This window comes from Perognathus longimembris, unplaced genomic scaffold, assembly GCF_023159225.1.
Source record: "Perognathus longimembris pacificus isolate PPM17 unplaced genomic scaffold, ASM2315922v1 HiC_scaffold_4493, whole genome shotgun sequence".
Classification (NCBI taxonomy): domain Eukaryota; kingdom Metazoa; phylum Chordata; class Mammalia; order Rodentia; family Heteromyidae; genus Perognathus; species Perognathus longimembris.
The window spans coordinates 1,601-27,147 of NW_025959816.1; the positions used below are offsets into that span (position 1 = coordinate 1,601).

At 48.7% G+C, this 25,547-nt stretch overlaps 1 long non-coding RNA gene across 1 annotated transcript; it reads left to right on the forward strand.

Annotated features, from left to right (window-relative positions):
- The first annotated feature begins 647 nt into the window (after positions 1-647).
- On the forward strand, positions 648-20,670 carry LOC125344835. The gene is made up of 3 exons (XR_007209646.1): positions 648-661; positions 4,306-4,332; positions 20,564-20,670. It is a non-coding gene; the product is annotated as an uncharacterized LOC125344835 (long non-coding RNA).
- Positions 20,671-25,547: the final 4,877 nt, after the last annotated feature.

The following is a 25,547-nucleotide window of genomic DNA, read 5'->3' on the forward strand; positions in this document are numbered from 1 at the left end:
GCATTTCTCAGGGATGCCTCCGTGTATTGCGAAGGTGAACTGAGATCTAGGGTGATAAAAAGACATGATACGACACACATGAAGGTACAAAGAAGGCTCAGAAGAGAATGACACCAAAGGAAGAAAATATAACACTGTTGGCAGACTTGAAACAAGAGGTTTTTTTCGAATTATCACAGAGGAAGTAAAGAGATGATGGTATTAATAACAGAAATACCTGCATAGTTTGAAAATATCAGAACAAGTGACTAGAGATAGATAGATAGATAGATAGATAGATAGATAGATAGATAGATAGATAGATGGCTTAAAATTGATTGGAAACTGAGCTCTCACAAAGGTTGTTATGGAGAGGATACTTGGCAGTATTTCCCTGAACCAAGGTGGAAGGTCTAGATATTAAACAGTGATAGTCAAGAATTGCTAGAGCCAAGGTCTCTGGGGGAAGTTCAGATTGGCCTTGAGATTAAACAGTGCCAGTTAAGAATTGCTAGAGCCAGGGTCTCTGGGGAAGGTGAGATTGGCCTTGACCAGGGGAACCTGTTGTCTCTGCCTGCCCTAGGCTGAGCCCACAGGTGTGGGCCATCAACACTGATCTTTTCCCCTTCCCTCCCAGACCCCCTAGTTAGGGTGTGTTCTGATGTTGGCTGGGTTTTCCCATGTCCTTCTTCATTGGAATAGAGTTGTATTGATTTTTTATCTTTCTCCATAGATTCTAGGGAATCTTCAGCTCCTGAGATTCAATCCTTTGCTTCAGTTAGTCGGGACTGTAGGCTAGCTACTTGATTTTGAATCTCTTTTCCTTCTGACTGGTCTTTCCTGCTGATTTCCATGTCCTTGCTCTTAGGTCCTGCATGGACTTCTTTACTTCATTAACTTCATTAACTTTTTTTTGAGTGCTGTCTCTCAAATCTTTTAGCTGGGTGACTATCTTTTCTTTTGACTCTTTTAGTTCATTTATCTTTCTATTTGTGGAGGCCATGAAATTCTCCATTAATTTTTGCTTTGAATCCTCACGCTCTAGAATAGATGACTGAAGAGATTCAAACTTTTCAGTTATAATTTTTATCAGTAGACTTTGTAGATCATTTTGAGGGTTCTCTTCTATGTCTTTGATTGACTGCTCTGCTTCCTGTTTGTTTTGAGTGGGAGATGAGACTCCATTGTTTGCCATCTTTCTTGTGTTTCTTCTGCCCATTTGGACTGGGAATGCCAATCTACAAGCACATGTGAGCACTGTTTAAGACCCAAAGCAGACCTTACCAAGCACTGTTGTATATATCGTAGAAGTTCACAATTATATACAGATACCTTGTATACCCATATATACAATTAGATTTGGTGTTCCTAAAGAATACAACTTTGATATAACAACCAATCCTGAGCCGTGTATTCAGTAGTTACTTATTTACTGTTACAACCCTATGAGTAATTTTTGATCTTATATTAAGTTCTTTTTGGATGGGTTGGCTTTGTCTTTGAAGCCCTTTGATTCACTCAGATTGAGCAGGGATACCTTCTATCCAATAACCAGGGGTCAATGGAATCTGGAGGTCCTGGAAGTAAGTCAGGAGGGTAAGTTAGAGGTAGTAAAGAGAATAGAGTAAAATGTATGGGGAGGTTGATAATTTTAGTTTAGTGTCAGTGACGCGGAAATGTGGTGACAGTAGAATCAGTAGAAAGAACAAGGTTAAAATTAGAGAAAATGGAGAATTAGCAGAAAAGAGTGGAGGTGTTATTCATAAGAAAGTAATTTTTAAAGAAAGAGAATGTGAAGAGAGAAATAAAGAAAAAATACTGGAAGACAAATGCACAAAACAGAGAAAAATCATTTAAAAATAAACGCCAGAAAATCGAACAACAACCACAAACACAAAAACTTGAAAAGAAAAAAAGAGGTAAAAATGGAAAGTTAAAACCCAACCACATTTCCAAATTGCAAAAAATTAAAAAAAAAAAAAAAGGTTAAAAAATTTAACGCCTGGCTCTGAATAGGCTGTGGACTCAGCAGGGCGGGCCAACCCTGGCCTGGTTTACCCAGCTGACAGTTGCTTGCCTGGGGGAGGCTCCTCCCTTCTGGGCGGGGCGGCCTCCTGGCCAGAGATGGCTATGCAATTCAGCTCCATTTCGGGCTGGGAATTGGCTTCATCTGGGATGGGACTGTTTTTCTGTCTCGGGAAACATTTGTTTTCCCATTTGGTTGTTCATTGTGACAGCAGCTGCTCCCCGCTTTTGGTTTTAATTTAGGAATTCTGGAGGGCAGGGCACATCTGGCTGAGTTCACCTGAGTGTGTGAGCCCTGGTCTGGGCAGGGTTCATTCTCCTGGGCGGAGCTGGCTCTCACTGGTCAGTCCCTCTTGCCCTTTTCAAAGATGGCCCCTTTGTCCTCGCTTTCCCCAGGCCTGCTTTAGTTCCAGTCTGGTCTGACCCTATGCCAGTGTCAAATATGACGCTTTGTTCTGGCAGTGGGGGAAGGGCTGTCTTCCAGAAGCTGCTCTTGGGCACGTGTTAGAATGTCTTTTGTGTGTTACTCACGCTTCCTCTGCATTTCAGGCTGTCCATGCTCAGCCTGTGATTTGCTGCTGCCAGCTGGATGCATTCCTCCTGGTCGCTGCTGTGTGCTTTAGGTGCGGACGGTGTGGGGCACTGTGCAGGCACCAGCACTGGCATGGCAGCAGAATGTGGCATGGAGTTCAAATCTGTGTTTTCAGGCCAGCAAAGTCGATGTTTTCGTCCTGACCAGAATCCCTGCAATGTTATTACTTACTGGGCTGTCTTCTAACACTGAAAATGTCTCTGGAGTGGTAAAATTGCGATGTCGGAGGGCTCTGCTGCTCCTACGCCATCTTCTGAGAAGGCCCCTGTTTGGTGTTGAGTTTGCTGTGTGTGACCCTTCAAAGCTACACAAGCACCCGTGCCTGCTAGGGCCCTAGCTCTAGGCCAGGTAGGGGCCACCTCATGGTATACTGGGGTCAGAGTGGGAACAACCAGGAAATGGTGACTGGCTGTCTACATACCTCACTACATCTCCTCATTCCTTCCTGTCTGCTCTGCTCCCCTCCCCTCTGGTGCCTTCCTGATTATTTATTGGTATTTTAAACAAATTCAGCTGAAATCATGTGCGTGCGATGGTTCTGCTGCTACTGGCGTTTCATTAAGCTTTAATGTGTGGAGTGGGGAGCAAAGAGGAAGCCTCTCTCCCCAGGGTCCTTACACAGATGTCTGGGGACTTGGAGCTTGTGGGGCATGCTGGGGTGCAGGCCCTGGAGTTTGGGAAATGATCTTTTCACAAGCTTGTGCTTCTCAGTATCCTTCCTCCTTCCTTCCTTCCTTCCCTCCTTCCTTCCTTCCTTCCTTCCTTCCTTCCTTCTTCCTTCCTTTTTCCTTCCTTCCAACCACCCTTCCTTCCTTCCTTCCCTCCTTCCTTCCTTCCTTCCTTCCTTCCTTCCTTCCTTCCTTCCTTTATTCCTTCCTTCCTTCTTTTCTTCTTCCCTTCCTTTCCTCCCTCTACCCATCTCTCACATTCGGCTACTACTGAGGCTTAAATTCAGGGCCTAGGCATTGACCAGTAGCCTTTTGCCCAAGGCGAGTGCTTTAGTACTTGAGCCACAGCTCTGCTTCGGGATTTTTATTTGTCTGTCCTATTTCTTCTTCTTTCTACTTGTCTCTTCTTTTTTGGAGAGAAGAGTCTCACAGACTTCCCAGGCTGGCACAGTCCGCTGATCTCACCCTCCTGAGTAGCTTCCATTACAAGCATGAGTTGCAGCGTCCTTTCTGTTTTTCTGTCTCCCCACAGGCAGGCCTCCTCCTGTGGGCTGGGGGCCTCTGGGCTGGGCTGGAGGAGGGGAGGTAGGCACTGGGCAGTGGCCACCACCTCCACTGACAGCAGAAGCACGTTTTTGGGGTTGCTTTCGCCACTTCCTCCCCTGCAGGTCCAAGGGAAGGATGGCAGGCTTGGAGAAGGCATGGGTCAGGGGCCACCCGTGGCTTTAGGCCATAGACCATGTTCACCAGGGTCGTTGTCTCCTCCTGGTCTGAACCAGAGCACTGTTGTTAGAGTATTTTTTAGATTCTCAAAGATTCAGAGCCCAGTGGTTTCTGTTTGCTCCAATACAAACCTGCTTCAGATTTGCAGACTTCCCAGATTGAAGAATCCTAGTTGCCGAATCATGGTGAGGTCTTTGATCTGGACCATACCACTGGACTTCCCCAGCCAGAGCCCGCTGGGGAGCTCTGCACACCCCGAGCCCTTCTGCCAGGGCCAAGACTGGGCAGGACGGGAGGCAGGGGCCGGGTTGCACCGAGGAGAGAATGGATCCCAGAGGGGAGGCGGTGGCTGCATCTGAGCCCGTGCTGCCGGATTGCTTGTGTGGTGTCCGCCGCTGCCTCCTGTCCCTCCTCACGAGGATGTTCCAGTGAGATGCCCCCATCCCACAAGACCACTGTCCATCTCACGTGCTAGAAACACGGTCCAGGCGGGTGACTGCTTATTCTGAGAGCCAGTGGTGACAGACAGCATGAATCAAAGTGCTTGATCCAAAGCAAGGCAGGGGTTGGCTCTGTCTGAATCACCCAAGGGCTCGTGGCTCAGGCTCGCTTCAGACCCAGCTCAGCCCGTCCTCAGTCCTCTGGCAGCTAGGCCATCATCTCCTCTCCCCAGCACCACCTGGGTCTCATCACTTTAGAAATGGGTGCTCTGCTGCATAAAAGCCAGTCTATGTTGCTGGAATGAAATGCATCAGTAAGCATTGCAACCCTGGCTAAGAGTGGACGCTGTCATCTGCTGGGAGGTGACGTTGGATCCAGTTCCCCCAAAACAAGGAGCATGGAAAGTATTGCCTTCCATTGCCTGGCCACACGACAGGAAAGCTTCCTCCTGGAGAGCCCAGGGGCCAGGGAGCTGCTGCGGCGGTCTGGACACGGGCTACATGCTCTCCGGGACCAGGTGCTACCATCCAGAGCTCTGGAGGTCATTGTTTCCATCCTGGGCCTCTGATTTGGGGGCCTAGGTGACCCCTTGCGATGCATGGGGCCACCTAATCCTGTGACCAAGCGGCCAGTCTGCTCCCAAGCCTCCTTTCCCTTCCAGGGTAAAGGTCACAATGATTCCTCACTCTTGGCTCCCCCTGACCAGTGCCCTGAGCATGGCTGAGCTTTTCTGTTTGTTTGTTTGTTTGTTTTTTTGGCCAGTCCTGGGCCTTGGACTCAGGGCCTGAGCACTGTCCCTGGCTTCTTCCCGCTCAAGGCTAGCACTCCGCCACCTGAGCCACAGCGCCGCTTCTGGCCGTTTTCTGTATATGTGGTGCTGGGGAATTGAACCTAGGGCCTCGTGTATCCGAGGCAGGTACTCTTGCCACTAGGCTATATCCCCAGCCCAGGGCTGAGCTTTAAACCATAGTGTGTGCTAGGGTGGGCGTGGCGCACACCTTCATCACAATCCCCTTCAAAGCCAACGTTATTTAAACAATTTCTCTTCTTTCTCTGCCATCTCCTTTGGTTGGTTGGTGGTGATTAAAATTTGCTTTCTCTGCCCATGTTTATTTTGCCGCCGAGTGTCGAAGGGGCTGGGTGTATTTTGAATGACTTTAGCTAGTTTGCCACTCTGAGCCCCCTGATGTCTTATTTATTGTTGAATTTTACAATGATCTAAATCAAAGTGAATTAAACCAGGGCTATTTTATTTTTCCGGTGTGGTTGTTGTTTTTCTAGACGGGGGCCCTAGTGGTGGTTCGCTCTACCCTGGATGTTTGGAGTCAGCCGATTTTTTGGTCTCAAAATGGCTGGAGATTCCGTCTCTCCGGAGTCTCTGGGTGAGGGTTCCGCCCTCCCTCCCCATGAAGTGCTCACGGGTGACTCAGGAGGAGCAGACAGGCCAGTCTCCTGGACTGTCTGCCTTTCAGGTCAAATGAGAACCACAATGCATGGCAGAGCAGGGTGAAATCACCAGCAAAAGCCTCAGGATGCTCCGCTGCCCTGAGCATTGTGTTGGCCAGACAGCATGTTGTACAGAGGTAGAGTCCACTCCTCACAGGTTGCTGTAACCAGCGAAGGACACACGTCAGCTTCAAAGTTGGCATGAATCACTGACTGAAAAATAAAAAATAAAAAAAGGCGAGGCACCTGTGGCTCATATAGGTAATCCTTGCTTCTCAGATGGCTGAGCTCTGAGGGTCTCCGCTTGAAATTGGCCTGGGAAGGAGAGTCCTTGAGGCCCTATCTCCACTTAACCACTAAGAAGACAGACATGGAGTGGTGTCTCAAGAATGGTAGACCACCAACCTTGAGCGAAAAAGCCAAGGAATGGAACCCAGGTCCTGAGGTCTAACACCAATATCGGCACAAATCAAAACCGATGTCCAAGATAACGTTGGTGCAAGATGTTCGCAGTGTGTGTGGCGCTTTATACTTTGCACACCACCTCCTTGGGCAGGAACTTGAATTCTCAAGTCTAGGGAATGGTGGTGAGCAGAGGGGGGATTTTGGCTTCATGTCGAGTTAATGTGGGCAGCCTGCCATGTTCCCTTGGAACCCGCTTATCGGATCTCCCTGCAGCAACAGTGTGCAATACGGGAGCAATGTGTGCAGAACCCCATATATTACAGAGCCAGGCTATGCAGGGACCTGATGAGCTGGCTGAAGCCTGTCAGAGCCTCACCTCCTTATGGGAAGAGTCAGGTGGACATAACTCCCACATGAACCCGTGTCCTGAGGATTTTAGAAATTTGCCTAGGCCATGGCTCTGCAGAGGCCTAGGAAGCCAGCAGCACTCCACGTGGTCTCTTGGTGTCTAGAATAACCTTTATTCTAGCACTTGTCTATGAAGCTCCTGTCTCCACTCCTGGGCTGAGCTTGGCTCTGTTGTGAACATCTCCCTCTCAGCCGCATGTCCCCCAGACCAGACCCAGACTTGCTACAGGTTCAACTTCCACAGATGCAACGAAAAGCCGCCACGAGGTGGCAGCACGCCACAGTCCGTTCCCCACCAGTGCATCCCAGACTGGCCAGCAGGCGGCCACCCGGTCACCCTGGTCCTGTGATTCCAGTGGCACCTGAGTCTCCACCAGAGTCCCTGGCAAAGAGTTGAACCAGGAAAGTGCCCGGGTTGGAAGTCATTCCTCTAGGATGCTCAGTCTGTCCCCTGCATACACTCAGGGTATAAACAGATTTCTCTGTGTCCATCATCAGCTTCTCCATAACCCCTTTGCTCATGCCAAGGATGAAGGAGACAGGAGCCGTGAGGACCCCTGCTGCCTGGTGATACCACTGGCAGACATGGGGCCTGGTCAGGTGACAGATGGAAATCCTGGGTCAGGATAGGAGCCGCTGGGAGGTGAGGTGGGCAAGACTTGAGAAGTGAGGACTGGGTCCTGTGTTCTAGGTGACGGGTATAAAACTCTGTCCATCAGGGCACGGACACAAGGGAACTCCTAGCTATGCTTCAGGATAAGTCTGCACTTGAGCCCTACTGGCTGGTAGAGCCTGCTCAGTTCAGGGCTGAAGTCTTGTAAGCCTAAGCAGCTGTGCAGAGTACCTGGTGATGGTGACCACCAGGGGGTGCTAGGAACCCCACCCCCACACGCTCAGGTGCGAGACCAGTATATAAAAGGACTTTGCCAACATTGCATTTCTTTTTTTAATCTTTATTGTCAAAGCGTGATACAGAGGGGTAACAGATTCATAGGATAGGCAGATAGTACATTTCTTGTTCTACTTGTTACCTCCTCCCTAATTTGCCCCTCCCCCTCTCCCTCTCCCTGTCCCCCAAGAGTTGTGCAGTTGGTTTACACCAAATGGTTTCTAAGTGTTGCATTTTGAATGGTTTTCCTTTTCTTCTTGGTCTCTTGAGTTTGGTATTCCCTCTACCTTCCGCTGGTCTAATACGCATATCACACATTATCCAGGGTACTCGTATGTAGTACAGTTGTCGCGAGGGTACAGCCTCAGGAAGGGACTGCAAGAGAAACAAAACTAGATAAGCCACTCAGTCAAACAAACAGACAAGGAAAAAGAGAAAAAAAGTGTATTACGAGTTCACATGGCGTTTTGAGACTAATTTCAGCAGAGGTAAAACTCTTCTTTCCATAGCGTGGGGTTCATTTCACTTCCTATTGTCTTATGTGGTCCTATGGGTATAGATATTGGGTATTCTGGTCTTCAATCATGACAGGCCTATTCCTGTACTAGCCAATCCCCATGAGGGACACCATAGGATTTATGTTTCTTTGGGTCTGGGTCACTTAATTTAGAATGATTTTTTCCAAGTGCTCCCATTTCCTTACAAACGGTGCAGTGTCATTCCTTCTGATAGAGGCATGGAATTCCATTATGTATATGTACCAGATTTTCCGGATCCACTCGTCTACTGAGTGGCATCTAGGTTGATTCCATGTTTTAGCGATGACGAGTTGTGCTGTGATGACCATACTTGCCACCAAATCCACTGCAGTTCTTACAAGCCCAACGCCTTCTATCCAGATAAGTCTGTATCTCTGCCATTCAGCACAATAAACACGTGGAGAGAAAAGTTGTGGACCCAACTGGAGAAGTTCCAAATAGCAAGCCAGTGTGGTGGGCCACCTTGCTCTCTGGCCTCTCTGGTAATACCGTGTGGCACACGGCTTTTTGCCAGACGTGAGGGTTTCTCCTGGGCTTCTATTTGCATCTCGTCTCCAGGATGCTCCTGACCCAAGGAGGAGTCTTGGCCTCCCTGAAGCTTATGGTCTAAATCTGTAAAATGGTATTGAGTGACATGGTACTTATTGAGCAAATTCTACAATGGGAAGAGGATTCGAATAACAGCTGAACTATCCACACAAACTTACCACGTACGAAGTGAGTGGAAAATCACCATCCAAGTACTTCAGGCTAAAAATATGCAACCTCGGATCAAATATCCAGCGAAATTGGAGTTCACATGTGAAGGGAAAACCAGATCTTTTCACACCAAAGAGGAGCTAAAGGAGTCTGTGAATAAAAAACCAGCACTACAGCGAATTCTAAGAGGGGAGCCCCACCCAACAGAGATCGTACAAGACACACAGTCAGAAACAGAAAGAAAATACAATAGTCAAAGTCCAATAGAAACAACAGCTCACTAAAGACAAGAAAAAGAAAAAAAGAGGAAAAAACAGCCCAACAAGAAAATTGAAGGAGAAAGAACACCCTTATCCTTGATCTCTTTAAATATAAATGGTTTAAACTCTCCTATAGAGAGGAGCAGACTGACAGGATGGATCCCCAAACAAAAAGTTGACATCGCTGCCTACAAGAGACCCACCTTACAGCAAGAGAAAAAAACAGGTTCCGAATGAAAGCATGGAGCAAGATCTACCAAGCAAACGCACCTACCAAACCGGCAGGTGTAGCCATTCTGATCTCAGACAAGCTGGACTTTTCATTAAAATCAAGTCAAAAAGACAAAGAAGGACACTACATATTAATACAAGGAAAAATCCAGAATCAAGACATCACGGTGATAAATGTATACTCACCGAACAAAAGAGGCCCGACATATGTCAAGCAAATTCTCACAGAATTACAGAACAAGATAGACGCAAACACAATCATAGTGGGTGACCTTAATACCCCACTCTCTCCAAGACAGATCCAACACCCAGAGGATTAGCATGGAAACTGAGGACCTAAGTAACACCATATCCCAAATGGATCTGACAGACCAATACAGAATCTTCCACCCTACAGAGACCCAATACACCTTCTTTTCAGGAGGCCATGGATCATATTCCAAAATAGACCACGTCATAGCCCACACAAAGGACCTCAGCAAATACAAAAGTATAGACGTCATCCCATGTATTATATCTGATCACAGTGGATTAAAGGTAACCCTCAACAACAAAGGATACCACAGAGGCTATACACACTCTTGGAGGCTATACCCACACTGCTATCCAACACTTGGGCCACAGACCAAATTAAAGATGAAATCAACGAATTCATAAGCCACAATGACAATGAAAACACATCACAAAGAAACCTATGGGACACAGCTAAGGCAGTACTGAGGGGCAAGATCATTGCCCTCAGCACTCACATTAAAAGAATGGAAGCAGAGCAGGTGAATAACCTCACGATGAAACTAAAACAACTGGAGAAACATGAAATGACAGAATCTAAACGACTAGGAGGGGAGAGATCACAAAGATTAAAGAAGAGATAAATCTGATTGAATATAGAAAGACCATTCAACAAATAAGACTAAAAGCTGGTTCTTTGAAAAAATAAACAAAATTGACAGACCCCCACAACACTTACAAAAACAAGAAGAGACTCATATACGTAAAATCAAAGACTCCACTGGAAAAATTACAACAAGTACACACGATATTCAAACAATCATAAGGAGCTATTTCCAAAAGCTCTACTCAGCAAAAAACAATAATTTTACAGACATGGATTAATTCTTAGAGAAGTACAAACTGCCCAAACTGAACCAAGAAGAAATAAATCAACTAAATAAACCAATAACTTACAGTGAGATACAGGAGGTAATCAAGAACCTCCCAGCAAAGAAAAGCCCAGGCCCAGATGGATTCACCAACGAATTCTTCAAAACCTTTAGTGAGGAGCTAATACCAATACTCCTCAAAGTCTTCCGTGAAATCGAAACAGAGGGAGAAATCCCAAACTCATTCTACGAAGCTAATATCATACTCATTCCCAAACCAGGCAAAGACCCAACAAAAAAAGACAAGTACAGACCAATATCACTAATGAACACAGACGCAAAGTTCCTCAATAAAATATTAGCTAACAGGATCCAGAAACTGATCACGAAAATCATACATCATGACCGAATAGGCTTCATCCCACAGTCACAAGGATGGGTCAACATCCGTAAATCAATCAACGTAATTCACCACAAAAACAGATCTAAAATTAAGAATTACATTGTTATCTTAGTCGATGCCCAAAAAGCCTTTGAAAAAATACAACATCCATACCTATTAAAAGCTTTGGAGAGAACAGGAATAGATGGAACATTCCTCAAAACAATAAAAGCCATATACAACAGACCAACTGCTAATATCATATTAAATGGAGAGAAACTTAAATCATTCCCCCTAAACTCAGGAACAAGACAAGGATGCACACTTCTTTTCAACATAGTGCTGGAATCCCTAGCCATAGCAATAATGCAAGAGGAGGACATCAAACGGATCCACATCGGCAAGGAAGAAATCAAGTTATCCCTATTCGCAGACGACATGATCTTCTATCTGAAGGACCCAAAAAACTCAGTCCCCAAACTCCTTCACCTATTAAACCAATTTGGCAAATAACAGGATACAAAATCAATCCACAAAAGTCAGCAGCTTTTCTGTACACCAGCAATATACAAACAGAAAAGGAAATTATGGAAACATTTCTATTTACAATAGTCAAAAAAAGAATAAAGTACCTAGGGATCAACTTAACCAAGGATGTGACAGACCTATTTAATGAAAACTATAAAAATCTAATAAAGGAAATCAAAGAAGACACAAGGAGATGGAAAGACCTCCTATGCTCATGGAAGGCAGAATCAATATAGTGAAAATGGCCATATTGCCCAAAGTGTTATACAAATTCAATGCAATCCCCATCAAGATCCCAGCTACATTCTTCACTGAAATAGAGAAAGCAACCCATAAGTTCATATGGAACAGCAAAAAACCTAGAATAGCCAAAGCAATTCTAGGCAAAAAAAAGCAGGGCAGGAGGTATCACAATACCACACTTCAAGCTCTACTACAAGGCCATCATAACAAAAACAGCATGGTATTGGTATAAAAACAGATCGGAAGACCAATGGATTAGAATTGAAGATCCAGAAATAAAACCACACTCTTACAGTCAGCTGATATTCGACAAAGGAGCTAAGGACATACAATGGAATAAACATCACCTCTTCAACTACTGGTGCTGGGAGAACTGGGCAGCCATATGCAGAAAACTCAAAGTAGACTCAAGCCTATCACCATGCACCAAGATCAACTCAAAATGGATCAACGACCTCAATATCAGACCTGAATCCTTGAAACTAATGAAGGACAGAGTAGGAAAGACGCTAGAACTTATAGGCACAGGAAGGAACTTCCTGAATAAAGTCCCAGGGGCACAACCAATAGGGGAAAGACTTGACAAATGGAACTACTACAAATGAAAAAGTTTCTGCACAGATAAGGACATAGCCACCAAAATAGAAAGACAACCAACGATATGGGAAACGATATTTACCAGCAGAGCAACAGACAAAGGCCTGATATCTGTCATCTACAGAGAACTCAAAATCTAAGCCCCTCCAAGCCCAATAAACCTATTAGGAAATGGGCAAAGGAGGTAAAGAGAGACCTCACAAGAGAAGCTATAAAAATGGCAAAGAAACACATGAGGAAATGCTCAACATCCCTGCTAGTAAAGGAAATGCAAAGAAAAACAACCCTGAGATACCACCTCACCCTAATTAGAATGGCCTATACTCTGAACTCAGGCAACAACAAATGCTGGAGGGGGTGCGGGGAAAGAGGAACCCTTCTCCATTGTTGGTGGGAGTGCAAATTAGTACAACCACTTTGGAGAACAGTATGGAGGTTTCTCAAAAAGCTCAATATAGACCTACTCTATGACCCAGACATACCACCCCTAGGCATCTATCCTAAACAGCAAACCCCAAGATATCAAAAAGACATTTGTACTTCCATGTTTATCGTGGCACAATTCACAATAGCCAAAATATGGAAACAAAACAGATGCCCCTCCACCGATGAATGGATCCAAAAAATATGGTACTTACACACAATGGAATACTACATAGCGATTAGGAATGGTGAAATATTGTTATTCGCATGGAAATGGTCAGAACTGGAACAAATAATGTTGAGCGAGACAAGCCTAGAACACAGAAAACAAAGGGGCATGATCTCCCTGATATATGACTGTTAACAAAGGGAGACGGAGAGACAGTAGAGACCAAGTCTGTGAAACCAAAAACTGCTTGTCAAATAGTGTTCCCCACAGGATTGGGGCAGCGACCCAACAGCATGTAACTAAAACCAAACAATTACTCAACATATAAAGGTCAAAAATTGACCTCTCAGGGGAATACAATAGCTCAAAAGCTAAGTATTTACGTTCCTATAAGACTACTGTCGACATGTGGTCATGAAAAAACATGCATTCTAAAGCAACACCCAAAACAGGAGGAAAAGAGAACTATTATCCCACCAGTGTTTTCTTCAGCTTCAATACCATCATCATTCTTTTATCTACTCCAGACAGAAGCGGAAGTGCACCTACACTGAACCACAAATGGACTGCAGTGAATAATACACCATTTAGAGGGGATGAGAGAAACAGCATTGTGTGCTACGTGTACTCCCTGCAAGTACACAATAGGGTGTGTATGCAGGTCATAGATGAGGCCTGGTATTTATTGTTTTTATCATGAATGTGGAAATGAAATTCCAAGGTAATGTCCAGATTTCTTTTTCCTACAGGTAGACAAACTGATTGAGAATAAGATGAAGAGAAGATTTGGCATTTCTCGGGGAAATTCCAAAGGTATTCCGAAGGTGAACTGAGATCTAGGGTGATGCAAAGACATAATACTAAACACATGAAGGTACAAAGAAGGCTCAGAAGACTGACAGCAAAGGAAGAAAATATAACACTTTTGGCAGACTTGAGACAAGACTATTTGGGGAATTATCACAGAACTAATAAAGCGATGATGATATTAATAACAGAAATACCTGCACAGTGTGAAAATATCAGCCTAGTAAGCCATTAAATTCATAAGAGAAGGCAAGGGAAAGAAATAAGAAGTAGCACGTGTGGAAATGTCTTAAGAAACCAAAACTAGAAAAGTTATCAAAACAGTGAGTAGAGTTGGGTAGATGAAGGGCTTACAATTGAGTGGAAAGTGAGCTCTCAGAAAGGTTGCTCTGGAGAGGCTACATGGCAGAATATCCCTGAACCAAGGTGGAAGGTCTAGATATTAAACAGCCCCAGTGAAGAATTGCTTGAGCCAGGGTATCCGCGGGTAGGTCGGATGAGGCTTGAGCCAAAGAACCTGGTGTCTCTTTCTTGAGGAGGTTGAGCCCACAGGTGTGGCCCATCAACAATGATCTCCTCCTCCCCCTTCTGTGGCCCCTCCCCCCAGATAGGGTGTATTACGGTGCAGGCTGGTTCTTTCCCATGTCCTTCTTCACTGGAGAAGAGTTGGCACATACCGGCTTGGGTCATTGTTTAGGGAGTCGCTGATCTCCGATGCACCAGTTCAGCTGATGGCAGTGCTCTGTGTTTTCTCCAGATAAATACATGAAATATGTGTGTGTGTGTGTGTGTGTGTGTGTGTGTGTAACCATATATGTGTGTGTGTTTATAGTCATAAACATATGTGTACTTATATTTATGTACGCACATATTCCTGTATATTTACCCTTCTGCAGCCCTGCCTGACAATTTATCTAACATCCAAGTCTGTAGATTGTTATTGAAGAGAAAAATGCCCCTTCATCAGAGTAGTGCATTTAGTAATGGAGATAGCATTGTAAATGCCATCCAAGTGGAGCTCAGTATGGAGGGGCACTCATGCGTTGTTAGGCCCCCGGGGGGAAGGTTAGAGGGGACTCACTGTGAGCCCGTGTCCCCGAGAGGCCCTGGAGAGCCGGCAGGCAGGGTCCCTGGGACAGCCCACCGGTGCTGCAGGCCTCCGGGGTCACCGCCCCGGGAACCTGCTCTTGCATCTCAGGTAATCGCGGAGGGTGTTGGCCATGAGCCGGGCAGTTCTCTTAGCAGGGGGCTTTCCGGTGCTGACCACGGGCCTGAGGGCCGCCGTTGTGGGGCCGGAGGGGGCGCAGGCTGCTGCCTGGCTTTGGGGATGAAACCTTCCTTCCCCACCTCCAGCAGCTCCGCCCGCACCCGCAGCCCCGGCCCCCAAGGCACCCTGTTCTAATCCTCCTCCAGCTGGGTTTCCTTGCTGGGCGCCTCCTTGGTGCGGGGCTGGCCCTGCGCTGCAAGCCCGGGGTTGGGCACCGCGGCGAGGGCGCTTCTGGGGAAGCGGGTGCAGGAGCATCTGTGTCCGGCGGCCCCTGCTCTCCTGGGCCTGGGCAGCCCGGATCCTGGCGCTCACGGCCTGCAGACGCTGCTCCCGCTCCTGGCGCAGCCGCACGAAAAGCTCCTGCCAGGACTCGCCCGGGGCCGGGGTGGCCTCCTTAAACTCCTTTCTGCAGCGGACTTGCCACAGCCTGTCTGTGCCGCCGGGTGCCACGGTCCTGCTGTGACCGTTCCCGGGACTGGGGTGCTGAGCTGCGGGAAGAGGCTCGGGCACGAGCTCGAACAGAACGCGGGGTGTCCGGGCACCACCGAGGGAACTGTGCGGGGGAAGCGCGCAGACCTCCTGGGCAGTGGAGGGAAGAAGCGGGAGGGGCCTGGGTCCCGAGTACACCGGGGTCCTCAGGGCCACTCTGTGGAAAGGGAAGGCTGCCCCTTCCTCTTCCTCCTCCTCTTCACCTTGCTCTTCCTCCTCATCTTCTCCTTCCCCTCTCGGCTCTCCCCAGGGCACAGAGTCCCCATGCGGAGGGAGTGGAAAAAGGGAAATCCGCCCCTGTCTGTGCAGCACACCTGACTCGACTGGCCCCCCGGGGAAATCCGGAGGGTCGCCCTCGGGCGGCACCGTTGGCTCCTCTCGGGCGGGATCAGGAGCTTGAACAAGAACCAGCTTGCCTGCCTGGTCTCCCTTGACCTCGCTACTCGTCGGGACCCTCTCCGGGGATTCCAGAACCACACCTGCCTCCTTCATCAGCTCTTCCCACTCAGCCCACTCCGACTGCATGGGGCCATCCTGCCTGGGCTCCCGAGCGCCATCCCGCTCGGGGTCCTGCCCCAGGAGGGCTGGCACGAGCCCTGGGTGGCGGCCCAGCAGAGCCACGGTCTCCCAGCGCAGGTCCAGCTCCTTGGCCAAGCTGCCCACCCGCTGGTGCTCCCTAAGCCCCTGAACCGTGCTCCTCACTCCCGTGGTCTCCAGGATCTCCGGCATGAAGGGTAGGATGGAGAGCAGCCTCAGGGTCTTCCGGATCTCCTCCGTGTCCCCGCTGCGGGCCAGGTGCTCCTGGAGCTGCCTGGCGGCTGCCCAAGCCCCCTCCACAACCCGGGTTCCGGGGCCACACGGCTCCTTGGCCCCGCTCTGAGAGGAAGGATCCGCACCTGCCAAGCTCCACCTCTTCCGCTTCTGCTTCCTTTCCCTGGGTTCCTGAACTTCCTCAGTGGGTGCTGGAGCGCCATCCCGCTCCTGGTCCTGGCCCATCAGCTCTGTCCAGAGTGCTGAGTTTCCACCCAGGAGAGCCAAGCTCTTCCAGCGCTTTGCCATCTCTTTGGCCAAACTGCCCACCTGCGGGTGTGCTCTGAACGCCTTCACTGTCCTTCTGACTCCCGTGGCGGCGAGGATCTCCGCCGTGATGGGCAGGACGGACAGCAGCATCAAGGACTTAAAGAGTTCCTCCTCTTCAGTGCTGGAGGCCAGGCGCTCCTGGAGCTGCCCCACGGCCCCCCACACCCACTCGTCCACCTGTGTGATGATGCCACACTGGAACACGTGTGGAGAGATGCAGGGACCACTCACCTGGGTTCCTCGATCCAATGGCTCATGAGTCCCGCAGTGAGAGAAATGATCCGGCTCATCCTCTTCCTCTTCTCCTTCGTTCTCCTCCTCTCTTTCCCCGTCCCCCTCATCCTTCCTCTTCCTCTCCTTTTCTGCCTCCCTCTCTCCCTCTCTAGGGCCATCCTGCCTGGGCTCCCAAGCGCCATCCCGCTTGGGGACCTGCCCCAGGAGCACTGGCACCAGCCCTGGGTGGCGGCCCAGCAGAGCCACGGTCTCCCAGCGCAGGTCCAGCTCCTTGGCCAAGCTGCCCACCAACTGGTGCTCCCTAAGCCCCTGAACCGTGCTCCTCACTCCTGTGGCCTCCAGGATCTCCGGCATGAAGGGCAGGACAGAGAGCAGCCTCAGGGTCTTCCGGATCTCCTCCGCGTCCCTGCTACGGGCCAGGCGCTCCTGGAGCTGCCTGGCGGCTCCCCAAGCCCCCTCCGCCGCCTGGTATCCTGGGCCCAGAGGCTCCTCGGCCCTGCTCTGAGAAGAAGGATCCGCACCTGCCAAGCTCCACCTCTTCCGCTTCTGCTTCCGTTCCCGTGATTCCAGAACTTCCTGGGTGGGCGCTGGGGCCCCATCCCGCTCCGGGCCCCGGCCCATCAGCTCTGCCTCGAGCGCTGGGTTTCCACCCAGGAGAGCCAAGGTCTTCCAGCGCTTCGCCATCTCCTTGGCCAAACTGCCCACCTGCGGGTGTGCTCTGTACGCCTTCACTGTCCTTCTGAGTCCCGTGGCGGCCAGGATCTCCGCCGTGATGGGCAGGACGGACAGCAGCCTCAGGATCTTGCGCAGTGCGTCCCCTTCGGTGCTGGAGGCCAGGCGCTCCTGGAGCTGCTCCCCGGCCCCCCACACCCAGTCCGCCGTCTGCGTCCCGACGCCACCCAGGTCCAGGTCTGCACACAGGCCCGGGCCGCTCACCTGGCTTCCCGCCTGCAGTTCCCTCGCCCCGCTGGGACAGCACTGATCCGCGGTGGATGCCTTCCACATCTCGCGCTCCTGCGCCCCGTTCCTCTCCCCCTGCCCCGGATCCTCCTCCGTGGGCTCGGGAACCACAGCCTGCTCCGCGACCTGGCTACGAGCCTCTGACGGGTGGCTCGGCACAGCCAAGATCTCCCAGCGCTCGGCCAGCTCCTTGGCCACACTGCCCACCTGCTGGTGCTTGCTCAAGGCCTCCAGCGTCCCCCTGACACCCGTGGCCGCCAGGATCTCCGGCGTCATGGGCAGGCGGGAGAGCAGCCTCAAGGAGCGGCGGAGCTCGTCCGCGTCCGTGCTGGAGCCCAGGCGCTGCTGGAGCTGCCGCACGGCCCCGCACGCCCACTCGGTCGCGCCCATGCCGATGCCCACACCGTCCACGTCCTCAGAGATGCGCGGGCCACTCACCTGGCTTCCTGGGTGCTGTAGGTCACTCGCCGTGCTCTGGGCACTCCTCCTCTGGTCGGTCGGTCGGTTGATCGGTCGGTTGGTGTGTCGCTGCTGCGAGGCTGGCCTCCGCTTCCTGCTCTTGGTCTGCTTCCTTCCGTGGTCGCCTTCCAAAGCAATCCGGCCGGCCAGCTTCCCGCCTTATATAGGCCTCTGCCTGACCCCCCCTCCTGACAGCTCCGCCTCTAAACCCCTCCCCACGGCACACGCCCTCCGTGCCCTCGGGTCCTGCCAGGGGTTCTGACCACAGGCCTGGCCTTCCACAGGGTCCTCCCCCCAACTCCACGGCCCTCTGCCTGCTCTGCCCTTCTTGTCCCGACCTCCTGGGTCCAGATAGCCCTCACCCTTCCCTTGACCTGGGGTCCCAGCCTCGGTGCCATGGCCCTCTCCACCAACCCTCACTTTGTGTCAACCCTGAGGACCATATCCTCCCTCTCTGGCCCTTCATTTCCTCCTCTCCCCATAGCCCTAGGCACACTTTTGTATTTACTCCCCAAACTCCAGGGCTGGGGACCATTTCTCCTCCGTGTATGCATGTATATATATACACACATGCGCACATATATCTAAGTATACACATATATAAATCAATATTTATGTTTGCACACATATTTTACATGTCTGTATGTTTATACAGGCGTGTGCATTATTCCTCCCTTTCCTTCCCTTCTCTGGTTTCTTTGAGGGGTTGTGGGCCTGCTGGCCTTCTGGGGAACAGATTTGTTTGCTTGCTGGGTTTCAGATACAGGGTCTTAGGGGAGGTCCAGTTTGGCCTTGAGCTTGGGAACCTGCTGTCTCTGCCTCCTGTAGGCTGGGCTCACAGGTGTGGGCCCTCAGACACTGACCTCCCACCCCCTGCTGTTAGGGTGTGTTCTAATGCAGGCTTGTTCCTTCCGGGGTGGTAGTACACAGGCTGGGTGGATGGGTTGTAATTCCCCAATGTGGTTCTGCATTGTCCTCCATCCTGTCATGTGTGGGCACTTCTTGAGTTTGGATCATTGTTTAGGGAATCTCTGATCATATATGCCACTATCCAACATAGAAAAATTGTTAGGTATGTGAGTAAAAAGCTTTTTGAGGCAATTGCAAAAGGAGTTTCTTTCCAGGTTTTATAGAAAAGCTATTGATTTCTGAGGGTTTATTTTGTATGCTGCTACATTGCCAAAGGTTTGGATCAGCTCAAGTAACTTGGGCTTAGACTCTATGGGGTTCTTCTTGTAGTTTTTTTTTTTTTTTTAAACTACCGGACATGCTTAATTAAATAACTTCCCTTTAGTGTACTATTATCATATATATGAAAGTGATAGTGCTACTTAATATTTTTTTTAATTTTTATTATCAAACTGATGTACAGAAATATTACAGTTTAATATTTATTAAGATACCATTTTAAGTAACCAAATTCTCTTTTTGAATTAATTTAGATGAATGTTATATGCACACTTTAATCAGGGAATTCAAGAGACCTGGAAACAAGTTATCAGGAGACAGGAAGACTCGGATAGTACTCATCATCATCCTGTTTCTTGTTTTAAACATATACAGAAAAGCACAGAAATGTCATTTAAACAGAAGAGTATATTGGGAACCCTTGTACTTTGTAACAATCGAAGCAAATATCCCCTGGCTAAGACATGGAGTACCTTCAGTATCTTTAAATCCCCTCACCTGTAAGTATCCATTCAGACAAACTGTTCAAATCCTTCTCATTTTCTTTGTGAATCTTAAAACCTTTGGCTCAAGGCGAGTGCTTTACTATTTGAGCCACAGATCTGCTTCTGGCTTTTTAGTTGTCTCTTCTATGTCTTCTTCTTTTGATTTGTCTCTTCTTTTTGGAGATAAGAGTCTCCCAGACTACCCAGGCTGGCTTTGAACCACAGTCCGCAGCTCTCAGCCTCCTGAATAGCTTCGGTTACAGGCATGGGTGGTGGCGTCCTTTCTGTTTGTCTGTCTCCTCACAGGCAGGCCTCCTCCTGTGGGTGGGTGCCTCGGGGTTGGGCCAGAGGAGGGGGAGGTAGGCACTGGGCAGTGGCCACCACCTCCAGTGACAGCAAAAGGACTTATTGATGGGGTTGCTTTCGCCACTTCGCCCCTTGCAGGCCCCAAGGAAGGATGGTGGGCTTGGAGGAGGCCTGGGTCAGGGGCCCAGCATGGCTTCAGCCCATAGACCATGTTCATCAGCATGGTTGGCTCCTCCTGAGTCTGAACCGGAGTCCTGTTGTTAGAGCTTTTTTTTAGATTCTCAAAGATTCAGAGCCCAGTGGTTTCTGTTTGCTCCAATACAAACCTGCTTCAGCTTTGCAGTCTTCCCAGACTGAAGACTCCTAGCTGCCGAATCATGGTGAGGTCTTTGATCTGGACCATACCTCTGGTCTTCCATGGCGAGACTCCGGCTGGAGAGCTCTGCTTGTCCCTAGCCCTTCAGGCAGGGCTGAGTCTGGGAGGGGAGGGCAGCAGGGGCCTGGTTGCACTGAGGAGGGAATGGATCCCAGAAGGTAGGCAGTGGCTGCATCTGAGCCCATGCTGCCCGGATTGCTTGTGTGGTGTCCGCCGCTGCCTCCTGTCCCTCTTCATGAGGATGTTCCAGTGAGATACCCCCAGCCCACAAGCCCACTGTCCATCTCACACAGTAGAAACAGGGTCCAGGCGGGCGACAGCTTGTTCTGAGACCCAGTGGTGATAGACAGCATGAATTAAAGCGCTTGATCCAAAGCAGGGCAGGGCTCTTTCTGAATCACCCAGGGGCTCATGGCTCAGGCTCTCCCCGGACCCAGCTCAGCCCTTCCACAGTCCTTTGGCAGCTAGGCCATCATCTCCTCTTCCAAGCACCACTTGGGTCTCATCCCAGTAGCAACGGGTGCTCTGCTCCATAAAAGCCAGTCTGTGTGGCCGGAATGAAATGCATCAGTAAGCGTTGCATCCCTGCCTGTGAGGGGACCCTCTCATCTGCTGGGAGGTGACGTTGGATCCAGGTCCCCCGAAACAAGGAGCATGGTATCTAGCTCCTTCTGTCGCCTGTCCACAGGATGGGAAAGCTTCTTCTGGAGGAGCCCAGGGGCCAGGGAGCAGCTGCGGAGGGCTGGACGCTGGCTACGTGCTCTCCATGACCCGCTGCCACCCTCCAGAGCTCTGGTCATTGTGTCCTCCTGGGCCCTGATTTGGGGGCCTAGGTTACCCCTTGCCATGCATGGGGCTGCTTAACATTGTGACCAAGTGGCCAGCCTGCTCCCAAGCCTCCTTTTCTTTCCAGGGTAAAGGTCAGGACGATTCCTCACTCTTGGCTGCCCCCTGCCCAGGGCCCTGAGCAGGGCTGAGCTTTAAACCTTCGTGTGTGCTAGGGTGGGCGTGGCACACACCTTCAGCACAATCCCCTTCAAAGCCAAAGTTCATTGAATAGTTTCTCTTCTTTCTCTGCCGTCTCCTTTGGTTGGTTTGTGGTGATTTAAAATTTGCTTTCTCTCCTCATGTTTATTTCGCTGCCGAGTGTCGATGGGTCTGGCTGTATTTTCAATGACTTCAGCTAGTTTGCCACTCTCAAACCCTGCTAGTGTATTTATTGTTGAATATTTACAATGATCTGAATCAAAGTGAATTAAAACAGAGATATTTTATTGTTCCGGCGTGTATGGTGTTTTTCTTTTTTTAAAATTTTTATTGTCATTCTGATACACAGGGAGGTTACAGTTTCATACGTTGGGCATTGGATACATTTCTTGAACTGTTTGTTACCTCCTCTCTCATTCCCCCTTCCCCCTCCCACTTTCTTTTTTCCCCATGAGTTGTTCAGTAGATTTATACCAAGTAGATTTATACCAGTAGATTTATACAGTTTTGCAAGTATTGCATTTGTAATCATTTGTCTTTTTACCCTATGTCTCTTGATTTTGGTATTCCCTTTCAGTTTCCTAGTTCTCATACCAGTATACACGGTTTCCAATGTACTCAGATAAGATACAGAGATAGTGCAGGTACAACCTCCACAGGAAGGGGTTACAAGAGGATCATCAATAATAGAAGGTACGGTTTCACATTGCATGTTGAATATAATGACAACAGTAATATAACAGTCGTTTCCATAACATGGAGTTCTTTTCACTTACCATCATCTTATGTGTTCATAAGGGCATAGCTATTGGGCTCTTGTGAGCCTCTGCTGTGACTAGCCTAAACCTGTGCTAATTGTTCCCTATGAGGTAGACAATAGACTCCATGTTTCTTTGGGTCTGCCTCACATCACTTCATATAATTTTATTGCAAGTCCTTCCATTTCCTTAAGAATGGGGCAATGTCATTCTTTCTGATAGAGGCATAAAATTCCACTGTGTATATGTACCACATTTTCCTGATCCATTCGTCTACTGAGGGGCCTCTGGGTTGGTTCCAAATTCTAGCTATGACAAACTGTGCTGCAATGATCATTGTTGTGCTGGTGGCTTTAGTGTGTTCTTGTTTGTGGTCTTTTGTGTAGATGTCCAAACGTGGGGCTGCTGGGTCATAGGGGCGCTCTATGTTTCGCCTTGCTAGGAATCTCCATACTGCTTTCCAGAGTGGCTGAACCAGTTTACATTACCACCCAAAATGAAGTAGGGTTCCCTTTTTGCCACATCCCTTTCAATATTTGTTATTGTTAGTTTTCTGTTTATAGGACGTTCTTACTGGGGTGAGATGGAATCTCAATGTGGTTTTGATTTGCATTTCTTTTATGGCCAGTGATGTAAAGCACTTTTTCATATGTCTCTTGGTCATTCTCATTTCCTCATCAGAGAAGTCCCTTTTGAAGTCTTTAGCCCACTTGTTGAGAGGGCTATTGGTTCTTTGCGGTTTTGTTTTGGAGGAATGTAATTTGTCTAGTTCTGCATATATTTTAGATATGAAGCATTTGTCCATTATATAGGTGGTAAAGATCTTTTCCCAATCTGTGGGCTTTCTGTTTATCTTGCGAGTTATGTCCTTTGCCCTGCAGAAGCTCTGCCGTTTGATGCAGTCCCATTTGTCCATCCTTTCTTTGATTTGTCGCATATGTGGGTGTTTGTTGAGGAAGCTCCGTCCTGTGCTAAGAAGCCCGTGTCTTTCTCCTACTCCTTCCTTTAGTGTTTTCAGGGTATGTGTTTTAATTTCGAGGTCTTTGGTGCATTTGAAATTGATTTTGGTGCAGGGTGATATATAAGGATCTAGTTTTAGTTTGTTGCAGGTGTTGAACCAGTTCTGGCAGCACCATTTGTTAAAGAGGCTATCTTTCTTCCAGACTATTTTTTTTAGCTCCTTTATCAAAGATTACGTAGGCATAGACTGTGAGTTCATTTCTGGGTCTTCAATTTTGTTCCATTGGTCTTCAGGCCTGTTCCAGTACCAATGCCAAGCTGTTTTTATTAGTATAGCTTTATAATACAACTTGAAGTTTGGTATTGTAATTCCTCCAGCACTGTTCTTTCTGGTTAGAATTGTTTTGCTATTCAGATCTTTTATTGTTGCATATGAATTTCTGGATTGCTTACTCTATTTCATTTAAAAAAAAGTGGTGTTGGGATATTAATGGGTATTGCATTGAATTTGTAGATACCCTTTGGCATCATTGCTATTTTGATTATATTAATCCTCCCAATCCAGGAGCATGGGTGGTGTTTCCATTTCCTTAGTTCTGCCTTAATGTCATTTTTCACGTTTTTAACATTCTCATTATAGAGGTCTTTCACTTCTTTGGTTAAGGTTATTCCTATGTATTTTATGTTTTTTGAGGCTATTGCAACAGGAGTTGCTTTCCTGACTTCAGCCTTGGCGTTTGGGTCATTAGCATATAGAAATGCCATTGATTTTTGAGGGTTTATTTTATATCCTGCAACTTTGCCAAAGTTTTGGATCAGCTCTAGTAGCTTGGGAGTAGAGTCTATGGGGCCCTTTAGGTATAGGATCATGTCGTCTGCGAAGAGAGAAAGTTTAACTTCATCTTTTCCTATTTGGATCCCGTTTATATTTTCTTCTTGCCTAATTGCTGTGGCTAGGAATTCTAGCACTATGTTGAAGAGAAGGGGGAGAGTGGACATCCCTGTCTTGCTCCCAATTTTAAAGGAAATGGCTTCAGTTTTTCACCATTTAGAATTATGCTTGCTTTTGATTTGTCATAGACTGCCTTTATTATATTCAGGAGTGTTCTCTGGAATCCCAGTTTTTCCAGGACTTTTAGCATAAATGGGTGCTGGATTTATTCCAAGGCTAAGGAATGGTGGTGAGCAGAGGCTGGGTTTAGGCTTCCTGTCGAGTTAGTGTCCTCAGCCTGCCATGTTCCCTTGGAACCCACTTAACAGGTCTCCCTGAAGCAAAAGTGTGCAATCCGGGAGCAATGTGTGCAGAACCCCATATATCACGGAGCCGGGCTATCCAGGGGTCTGATGAGGTGGATGAGGCCTGTTGGAGCCTCAACTCCTTATGGGAAAAATCAGGATGACATAACTCCCACATAAACACATGTCCTGAGGATGCTAGGAGTTTACCTACACCATGGCTCTTCAGGGGTTCAGGTCCCCAGGAAGCTCCCAGCACTCCACGTGGTCTCTTGGTGTCTGGAATTCCCTTTCTTCTAGCACTTCTCTATGAAGCTCCTGTCTCCACTCCTGGGCCGAGCTTTGCTCTGTTGTGAACATCTCCCTCTCTGCCGCATGTCCCCAGACAAGACCCAGACTTGCTACAGGTTCACCTTCCACAGCTGCAACATGAAGCTGCCACCAGGTGGCAGCATGCCACAGTGATTTCCCCGCTAGAGCCTAACAGACTGGACAGCAGGCAGCCACCCGGTCACCCTGGTCCTGTGCTTTCAGAGGCACCCGGGTCTCCACCAGAGTCCCTGGCAAAGAGTTGAACCAAAAATGTGCATGGGTCGGAAGTCATTCCTCTAGGATGCTCAGTCTATCTCCTGCCTACACTCAGGGTATAACATATTTCTCTGTGTCCATAATCAGCTTCTCTGTAACCCCTTTGCTCAGGCCGAGGAGGAAGGGCACGGGAGCCCTGCGGACCCCTGCTGCCTGGTGACACCACTGGCAGATATGAGGCCTGGTCAGGCGACAGATGGAAATCCTGGGTGAGGATAGGAGCCGCTGGGAGGTGAGGTGGTGGTCAGCAAAACTTGAGAAGTGAGGACTGGGTCATGTGTTCTAGGTGATGGGTATAAGAACTCTGTCCCTCCGGGCATGGAGACAAGGGAAATCCCAGCTATGATTCAGGTTAAAGTCTGCTTTTGAACCCTACTGGCTGGTAGAGTTGGCTCAGTTCATGGCTGAATTCTTCTAGGCCTAGGCAGCAGGGCAGAGTACCTGATGGTGGTGACCACCAGGGGGCGCTAGGAGCCCCCGGCCGCCTTGCTCAGGTGCAAGGGCAGTCTGTATAAGGACTTTGCTTCCACTGCAATTCTTTGTGTTTCCCTTTATTGTCAAAGTGTGATACAGAGGGATTACAGATTCATAGGAAATGCAGTGAGTATATTTCTTGT